Genomic DNA, 10,628 nt, shown 5'->3' on the forward strand with positions numbered 1-10,628 from the left:
CGAGTATTAGGAAAGACTATATAAACTTTTTCCTCCTCCTCCTCCCATCATCATCAATCATCATCAATCATCACTCATCATCATCATATCATCATCAATCACATCAATCACATCCCATAGTAATAAGTTTTATTTTTTCAGACAAAATATGGGGATTCGAGACTTCACATCAACGTATTCGAAAATTTAAGAATAGAGTATACTAATGCTCTTATCGTGTCCATTTAGAAAAAAAATTTGTTTTATAAGGTAACCCCGAGCGCAGAATCTGATCCTATTTTTCTCGAATGGAAACCTCATCGCCGCTGCATCTTCCATCTCAGATCCGAAAGAAAAAGGAACTGCGTTAAAAGAAAGCAAGATCCTTTTATAATAAGAGGTGATCGTTGATAAAAAATAATAAGATGGTGAGAACTTTTACAACTAAGATCAGCTAAAACTGTTATAGGGCGACAGGAAACTTTAAGTACACATGACTGCAAATGTACACACCTAATAATTTTCCTCGCAAAAGTACAGGAGACTGACAGACTAATGCACTTCCGAAATGTTATATTTAGTAGCAAGAAGATGCTGAGATTTTAAGAAGGAGAGAGAAAAAAAAACGCCTCGCCCTTGCAGTTAAGACACTTAAAAGAGAAGTTTCTACGTAAGCGAGTTTGGAGAATAATAATAGCCTTCTTGGTTCAACCTACACTTTTTTCTCATTTAGCTGCATTTCAGAAAATGAAATTCGTCTTTTTTCCGCCTACCAGACCCACTGAAGCCAGTACTTTACTTCTTCCTAAACATAATTACCCTTGCCAACGAGGGATGTAAAGTGGAATTGTGTGTAAATTAAATAGTGGGTTGATGCATGTGCGAGCTCAACTTTTCTTTCTTTACTTTCTTTCGTTCGTTCGTTCTTTTTTTGTTTGTGCAGGGTACAATGAACTGTTACTGTTGCCTTAGGGATGCTTTTTGTTGACATTGTTCTTGCTGATCATCTAAGAACTCTTATGAAATTCTTCATGTTTGTCTTGGTGTGATCTTACGGCCCCCAGACATAGCCGGAATCCAAGACTAGTACCAGTTTTGCAGAATAACCATCTTGTAATCAAATGCTCATTCATTGACTGGCAACTAATCAATTTCTTCCTGAAGTTGCCACAGCACCTTCCACACCATGGCCAGCTAGCACCACCGACATGTGACCCATCTCCTGTGTCGCATGCCTGGCTGGCTCACACGTCCCGTCCTGCATCCTCCCCAGAGTCCTCAATTACCAGCCCTTAGAGAAAGATTATCTCAGGTTTGAGTTTCTCGCACATAGTTCGTGAGCCAACCTGCGGTTAGTTTGCTAAATTAGATGGTATTATCTTGACGATAGTTAATTACACGAAACCTTGAACAGCCTTATCACTCACATCTTTTTCTTTGAAACGAAAGATAGATATATAGATATGTGTAATATATATAATAAAGATATACGCATTAAGTCTTGGTGAGTTTTACAAACAGAGATGTGAGTGAAGGCAATCCATCTCACACTTATTTTTTTCACTGTTTCATATAATGAACAAGCAAAAGATTTCATCAACAGATGCGGGAATTTTTGATTTTATTTTAGTTAAACCAACAGACTTAGTTCCAGTGTGGAAAAACTCCTGCACCTGTTGAAACGGTTATCTCAGAAAATGAGGTATTCTGGAGATGTTTAAAAAAAACAGTTTCCTACTGAGGGTTAATTTAAAATGTTTTATTCTCTAAACAAGAACAATTTTTAACAATTTTCTTCATAGTGATGTATCTGAACAGTGGTTACTTTAAAGATATCATATAGCAAATTATGCTAGAATTTTTTTTTTTTAAATCTCATCCTACAAGCAATTATTGCTTTGAAATACTTCTAAATGTTACCTTCCACAGACGGCTGCATTTGCTACTGTCGACTAAGCAATTTTTTTATTATTATTTTCTGAAATCCGAAACAGAAAAAACTAGTCTGAAACTCGCTGTGGATCCGATTATAGCTGGTTTAAAGTTTTGGTACAAAGATGTCATTATGACCACGAGAATCATAAAGAGTACTTTGACTTCTTGTGCAGTCTCCAACGAAGACAAGCTGTTATTGTCATATTACCATTATCACTTACTTATTAGATGTTAGAAGGAAACTAAAGGTAAAAAGTTCAAGACATGTTTCCACCCGCCTTCTTTAGGAACTAAACACTATATGATTGTTGTGTTTGGTGCATACCATTGAAAGTAGCAGGAACTTTCATTTGTAAAGTACTATCACAGTAGATTATCTGGCCACAAATCATTCAAAGACTAAAAGTGCAAAAAAAAAAAAAATAAAGAAATAAATAAAAGAGATGGCAAATGTGTCAGAATATTGAAGGTTGATTAATAAGGATCCAGTCAATTTATTTATTCCCGGAGTTATAATTATTATGGGGTCCCCCTCCCTTGCTAATTAGTTTTGAGTTCCTTGTTCTTTTTATGTATGTCATAATGTATTAAAATCCCAAATGCAATATTCCGTCCCGTTAATTCTGTTTATGAAACCTAGGGAGACAGATCTCTAACGGCAAAAGAAAATAAATTGTAACGAAAATCTGGCATGACAGAGAAAAATGTCAAACTTATGTAGGCAGGAGAACAGAAAAGATACGTGGGAAAAAAAAGAGAAGCGGAGAAAAAAGTTTTGTTAGCTTTCATATTCGAACCGGCGCTATCGCATGCCGCGACAAGAACTAAAGGTGAATTATTGGTTCCGATTGTTCCGATAACCCCTGAGAGTTGGCAGCAAGGAGAGGAAAGAAGGGGCCGAGCTGAGGGAGGATGCGCGAAAGGTTGGGGCTGGAGACGGAAGTTGATGGTAAATGGTGATCGTTGTGTTGCGATAGGTTGTCTGGAATCCGTTGCAACTGAAGGTTGCCCCTCACAGAGTGCGGACTGCTTCATCCCCCACCTACTCCTCCCACCGCCTCCTCCTCTTTTCCCCCCATTCGATACCAGTACGCGTGTGCTGGTGAGGAACAGAGAACCTGCAAGGTGATGAAATCTTGACAGCCTCATTAGGCGGACAGAATGTTAATCGTTGCCGTTTCGACTCGACCTCCTTCATCCCTCGACGAACATCCGCATGCCGATCGCTTGTTAACCCCTCAGATGCTGGGCGATAAGGTACAAGTGATGGGGTTCACTTGACATGTGCCCACATCTACTTAGCGCAGGGTAACGCATCATTCTTCTTTGGAAACTCAGAGTGGGAGGGAAATAGCTAATGTGGAGGGACAGGAGGTTCACAAATGCAACGGAATGGGTTTTTTTTTTCGGGTTTCACTTTTTTTATTTGTGCTATTTATTTATTTTTTCCTGTGTTGTGTTAAGCATGCCTGTGTATGACTGTGTCTGCATGCTTTATTTTGAACCTTCGAAAGCAAGCGCGTGCGTGTGTTGTGTGAGAGAGAAAGAAGGGGAGGTGGAAAAGAGAGAAAGCAGGACACACACACTACTTATGCAAACTTTGTCAGCTGCTGCATGACATCTATCTCATTTAGTTCTCTGTGAGTAAGCCAGCATCTTCTGCTTTCTATTATATGAGATAGATACAGAAAGAGAGAGATGGGTCGGGCAGGAGAAAAAGCGCTTGAGTGAGTACTTGTTGTATACACGTGTACACATATTTGTTGTTTTAGCGTTGCTTTAACGTTCCAGTCTCCTGATTACTCAGCTTATCTCGAAAACAAATAAATGAAAAAAAAGAAAAATAAAATACAGAAATATGAGCTTTATTACGACAAAACCGTTTTGTCTATTTCCCAGTGAACCACTCACACTCACAATTCCGATCATTCTGTAGAGGACTGTCCCCAGGCGACATTTCTGCACGAAAGACTACTACACGGGTGAAAATGGCACTCTCGTCAGGGAAACATCCGAAAATCTCCAGGCAGAACAAATTACGAGCCGAGAATTTGTCGGAGAGCATCTCAAGAGCTGCATCATTATGCTGTACTCCAGCTTCCGACAGATTGAACTGTACCCGCCATACAGCAAAGTGTAGAAGGAAGAGAGGGTAGGAGGAGAGCCTGCAAGAAATATCAAGGACTTACCTAGTAGAGAGCAGGATTTTAAATAGCTGGGAATGTAACCGTGAACAATTTTATGCATGAGCACAAGCAGATTAAAAACGGAAATGTGCGTCTACCAGCATGATGCTGATGGCACAGATAGAGCGCGGGGTCCGATTTCTCCCACTGCCCTAAATCTCTTCCGAAAAAAAAAAATACAACCTCAGCCGCTGAAGGGGAAAATTGTTCTTAACGGAAGAAAAAGGAGACAACTTCGAGCACCTCGACCATCGCAATTAACGACTTAAACGGTCTGTTAAGCGTTATTTAGAGGTCTTTACAGAAGTCAGCTCAGACCATCACATTTCTGTTTTGTAAAAAAAAGAAAAAATGCAGCCACTGCATCGGGCCACACATTGGTGAACCGATGGACTGCAAACGGCAAATGAAATGAGGTTTTGTAAATTAGATATTTGTCACTGACATTGCTTGTATAAAACCTGACAACTAATTTTTTTTTTTTGTAGGGTGGGAGGAAGGTAGTGTGTAAGTGTGGTGCAAGTCTTACAAACTAAAATTAAGCAAAGAAAGAAAGTAAGAAATTACAGTCCATACTGCTTTACTTTCTCTGGATTGTAAGTAAAGTGCTTAAATTGACCAGTTTTAGGGCGAAAATGTAAACAAAACAAAACAAACACAAAAAAAAAAAAAAACACAACACAAACAAAAAACAAAAACCGCCACAAAACAAAACAAAAAAAAAAAAAAAAACTAAAAAAAACCTAAACAAAAAACGCAGGGAACAGGGCATGTCATCAGCAGTTCGTGTAAAGCTGTAGACAATTGCTGCTGTTGAACTCGGGCCCAGCATCAGCGGCCATTGTAACTTTAGTTTTGAAGTTCCGGCAGAGACTTAATATTTAATGGAGTTTATTGACCTTTGTCTTTTGTCCATTTGATCTTTAGTCCACCTTGTGGTAGACTGTGTGCTTCTCGCCTGGTGCTTCCGACAATGCAAATGTGCACAGAATATATTATTTATCTGCGGGTTGCATCGCACAAAGACATTATGTCAGAAGAATAAACCGACGCAGATCGACCAAAAAATAATTTCTTTTGTTTAAAATGCTGTGCTCAGAGACTTGTATTTCACAATCAGGAAAGAGCTTTTTTCTTTTTAACTCAGATTTTGAAATTTAGTAGCTAATAGTGAACTTAAAGTCTGTACATGTTTGAAAATATTTGTTCAGTCGTTTTGGTCTTTAATATATTTATTTTAACTTAGAATATAGTAACACGGCAGGTTCACATTATATAAACGTTTTCTGTTTTTTATTTGACATCTCATTAGGTGAAAATCCGGCGGATCTGTCTCCCAATGATGAGCAGCTGCCTGCTAGTGTTGCTGGGGCAACCATAGGGTATAAGGTGAATCATACTCATCACTAACAAAAAGTTGAATGTCGGAAAGAAGGTGTGGAAGGATGAGGGGCTGGCAGCAGAATCAGACCCCTGACTTCGTGACCCGACAGGGACCTCTAAGGACCAAGAGCATGTTACAGAAAAGGGAACTAGTCGAAGATTGCTTCGCTACCATCAACATCCTTCAACAACACATCCATCAAAACTTCAGTCTATGAAAAAAATGGCTGATGTCATGTCTAAACACACACACACACATGCACGCGCACACACACACACTAAACATTTCATGAAGATTACAAAAACAGATTTCAGGGTTGCTAGCATCATTACCACACATTTTATTTTATTTTTGTAATGCTTTTTTTTCCGCTGATAATCATTATCGTGCAACTGTTTGAGACTGATCTTGGCTTGAAACCATTTTAACAGTTTATACAAAGAACAAATGCTTCCACTCCCACAATAGCCTCCACGTTGGTCATTTTTTAAATTCTTTTGGTTGTGAAATTCTTCCTCCAACATCCGATACAGAGACAAAAAGCTGCTCTGGGCCGCTCTCGTAATGAAGATGATCTTTCCTTTCCTGTGTCTTCAGTATTGTTTTCGAACAGCGAAAAAAAACCCACAGCTAATGTAACATATTTATTTAGTATGCCGACTTTGTGCTTGACTGACATACCCGTACATTGAGAGCACCTGACAGAGCTGTTTAAAGAGGTTCTAACGATTTGTCTTTGTCACTTCAACACTTACTTGGAGAATTCTCAAATGTTATCTCCCATTTCTTTTAGCTTTTCTCACTTTTTTCTCGTCATTCTCTCTCTCTCTCTTTTTTTAAGTGTGTGTGCCTCTGTTTTATCACCCCCTCCCAACCCTGGCACTCACTCCCATCCATATCACAGGGATCACTTTGTCGAACACAAGGGTGTCATCGCAGGAGGAAACCGGGACATAGTGTCAATGCCCCTCTTGTTTTTCGACGCGTTCAGGAGGCCATCCATCGTGGGGATGGCAGGTGTAACAACACCGTCACTTCACAAGCACCTGTAGCGTCTTGTTCAGCCTGAGAAGGGCGACGCCATTGGCTGATACCATTTTGTTCTCAACCCAATCGATGGGCCATATGGCGACAATCACATCCTCCTTCCGACACGAGAAAGAATACCTTTGCACAGCTTTTTCCGTTTTTTTTTTTTCCTTTTTTTTTTAGTGGACCATCTTAAAGGACTAGTGGGATGCAATTTTTGTCTAATTATAGAAATCTGGGTAAATCTCCTCTCTTCTGATCTCGTGATACAAACATCTCCAAACACAGAAAGATGTCTAATGGGTCGTTTTCACGTGACGTCATCAGTTTCTGCGAGCTACTTCAGCGGCCATATTGCTTACCCAGCTAAAGCAGTGGTTACACAAGCTTGCTAGCAACTGATCGGTTATCATGGTCGTCTGCGGTATAAAAGGATGAGAAACAAGCCCTGCAGTAAATGAAATCTTCCTCTAGATGTATCTTTTCATAGGATGCCCAAAATTATTTTGAACCAAGGGGACGAAACAAATTTGGATCTCACTAGTCCTTTAATTTTGCTTTAATTTTTCAAGTAAACACGCACTGTACGCCTTTGCTTGTTTCGGTCTCATTAATTAGATACCCATTTCAAAGTTTAAAAAAGTTAACTCATGTCTCGAAAAGGAGTAAATAAAGAGAGTTATGTAGACAATTTCGTGAAACACTTTCCTTGCAGAACGACGCGAGAAACTGCGGGAGAGTGATTTCCGGTGTTTTTGTCATTTTCCTCATTCCCCTCCCTCCCTTCATCAACTTCCTCACCATAGCTCCCAACATCATGACAGACGGTGTAAGACAGCAGGCAGCAAGAGCAGGTAATTAACCAACCGCGTGAGCTATGTATATTTGAAATCTAACAGACGAGGTCCAGTGCTAACGAACGTCTGCTTTTATGTCCATTTCCTTATTTTGTTGATGTTGGTTTGTTTGAAATTCTGGCTTTCATGGCTCTCTCTCTCTCTCTCACTCTCCTAGATAAACATGAACCTTATCATATATCCATCACATGTGATAACCATTTTGACGACAATCAAAATTGTGGCGGCGGTGGAGGTAGTGTGATTATGTTTTCGTGCACTCTTACCAATTGAAGATGAGATAAACATGGAAGCGCGCGAAGATTTTCCCTGAAGTGAGAAGCGTCACGGTCTGTTTACAGTGTAATCAGCTAGGATGCTTGACACGGGAGGCCTGCAGGAGGCGCCACGTGTCTGTCGCGTGCCTGAAAATTTCCGGGGGTGATGGGAAGATGGAAGCTGGGAACGACGTGGAGAATTTTAAAATTCGAAATTAGCGATACAAAATTTATGTTCGGAACCGTTGACGTTGGAAGGCAAAAATGTAAGTGATTTGTCATCATCTTCATCATCTTTCGTTTCTTCCTTTTTTTTTTTTTTCTTTCACTCATTTGCGTCCTCCCTCACCTTTCCCCACCCCCTCTGTCCAAGAAGCTACTCGACACCCGAGCTTTTCCATCCTCGCTCTCGAGATCACCTTGACCTTTCATGTCAGTCGTCTAGAATTTTTTTTTCCCCATCATCCCCCCACCCTACCTCTTTGCAAGTTATCGTCTCCTCCTGGAATCTTTTATTGGCTGCGTCCGATGGGGTTCTCCGTACCCCCATCCTGAGGATTCGGAACGCCTCACCCTAGCGCCCACCCAGAATTGCTGTTTCAAGCCTGCAAACTAACGCTTGTTCACTTTCCTTATCGGCTTCTGAAACGAAAAAGTTCTGAATAACGAGAATTCTAGATTACCATCAAACAAATGCTTACGCTTGAAACTACAGCATGTCAGGTGTCGGGCACCACCATTTTAACTTGACATGGCTCCGGTGGAACAACATACACCGACTGTTTTAAAACTAGGAATCTCTTACCGGCTAGTCATTCCCTACCCATACTATCGACGCACACCCCACTTCCCCTTGCGCTGGTTCTTCCTTTTCTCTCCTCCTTTCCCCTCTCTCTCTATGTCTCTCTTTGTTCCTCTGTGTGTTTTTTCTCCTTTCCTCTTTCTCTATAGTTAGGAAGATCTTCTCTTTCTCTCTCCCTCTCTCTCTCTCTCACGCAGAGCAGGGTTATCTAAATCATGGACAGCACAGGGCATTAACGAGAAATTTTTTTACTACCAGAGGTATTGGTATACGACACAATTTCTTTAAAGATTCCGCTTTTCCATCAATCTCCATAGTCGAACATCCCCACAAAATAGAAAGACCATATGTTTGAAAAAAGTGTCTGTAAAACCATCGTTGAAAAACTTTGTTAATCTCGGTAAAACATCGTCCATGTTTGTTCCATTATCCAGAGCCTTTAGGAACTTAACCACGTCAATGAAAAGAATGTGAGACTTTTTTTTTTTTACCCCAATAATGCTCGCAGGCGCAATCACGCACGCACACACACAAACACAGAGAAAAATAGAGATAGAAATCGAGAGAGGGAGAGATAGTTAATTGGAATGACTAAAAAATGTGATTTTTCCATCAATGTATTCAAGAATTTCTTTAGGTAGGGTATTCTGCGTATGAAGCTGAACCCTTTGCAATTCCAATGACTCAACGTCTGTATTATAAAAACAGTGCCAGTACGGTGCTTCTAAGAGATGCACAAAATTACCCTTAATTAAAACCAGGTTTTTTTTTTTTTTTTTAGGAAAGGTAAGAGAGAGAGAGAGAGCACAACGCACGTCCGGCAGGTGTGAATCTAGACATTTTCGTGGCGCTGAACGCACGGCCGTTACCTCGGCTTAATATCAGAGCGCGGATGGATAAGTCTTGAGATTCGTCCGTAATCATAAAAGCACATTTAAACACTTAGCGTTGACGTAACAGTGAATGACTTTCACATGCTAGGGCCCTGAGCATTCCTCTGCCTTCTCTGCTTGAGATCAGTTAGTCAGAAAAACAGAAACTTGCTGTGCAGCCTTGAACTGGGAAATGCAGAAACATTTTCTAATAAAAGCTTAGTATCAGAAGGAACTTTTTTTCCTTTCTGTTTTTAGTATCTTTTTCTTTTAGTTGACGTTTTTACACTAGTCCCACGACAGCTCACTCAAATATAAGCACGCGCCTCTACAACCATGCAAGTATAAACGCAGACATGCATGCAAATACCTGGATTTGAAAGAACAATGTGTGTGTGTGTGGAGTTAAAGAAGAAAACTTAGGTGTGTAGAGATATTAAGGAAGGCCAAGTATGACGAAGGATGATCTCGCAGTACATTAAGGTAGGAGTGGAACGCACTTTCCTTGCCACGACAAGCCTAAAACTGTAATTAAGGGATCTGCCAATTTTCTTTTGAAATTTTCTACTAACACACCTGAATATTTTACATTGCGAACACATGATGCAAGAAATGTGCGTCACTTCTGCTTGCAATCAAGGATTAAAAGCGTAACTATTTCAATATAACAAACAAACACATATGTTAAATAAGATATACATCATTATCAATGCAACAGTACCATAAGTAAGATTTTACACCAGCATAGAATTTAACATTTCGACAATGTAAACTTCCTAACTGATATTAGGTATGCTGAATACCGCCTTGAAAAAAAAAAAAAAAAAAAAAAGCCAGAAAAAGAAACTGGAGATAATAAAAATTTTCATTAATAATAATAATAAAAAAAAAAAAACTAACCCGCAAATGCAAGTTAAACGAGGAAGGGGAAGTAAGTCAACTTTATTTTTGCATGGTTCGTGAGTATTTATACCCCTTTATAAATCATTGGTAATGTGGAAAATTTATGGTACACTAAATCATTACAACAAATGATATAAATTATTTAAATGTCTTTAAGTTAATTTTCTTTTTCTTTTTGGTTTTCTTTCCTTGACTGATTTATATTTTTAGTTATCTTATTGATTTATAATTGTTAAGTTTCATGTTTTGTGATAATGTGTACTGAACTGGTCGGTGCGTTGTAGCTTGGACTACCACGTATTAATTTTCTTTGGAAAATCAGTCAGAATCAGTCACTTTCTTAAGAGTAATCTTCGAAAGCACAAAACACAGAAAATTATTCTGTGATTATCCCCAAGTTGAGATCACAACCGGATATTTGCCG

This window comes from Pomacea canaliculata, linkage group LG13 (genome assembly GCF_003073045.1).
Source record: "Pomacea canaliculata isolate SZHN2017 linkage group LG13, ASM307304v1, whole genome shotgun sequence".
Lineage (NCBI taxonomy): Eukaryota > Metazoa > Mollusca > Gastropoda > Architaenioglossa > Ampullariidae > Pomacea > Pomacea canaliculata.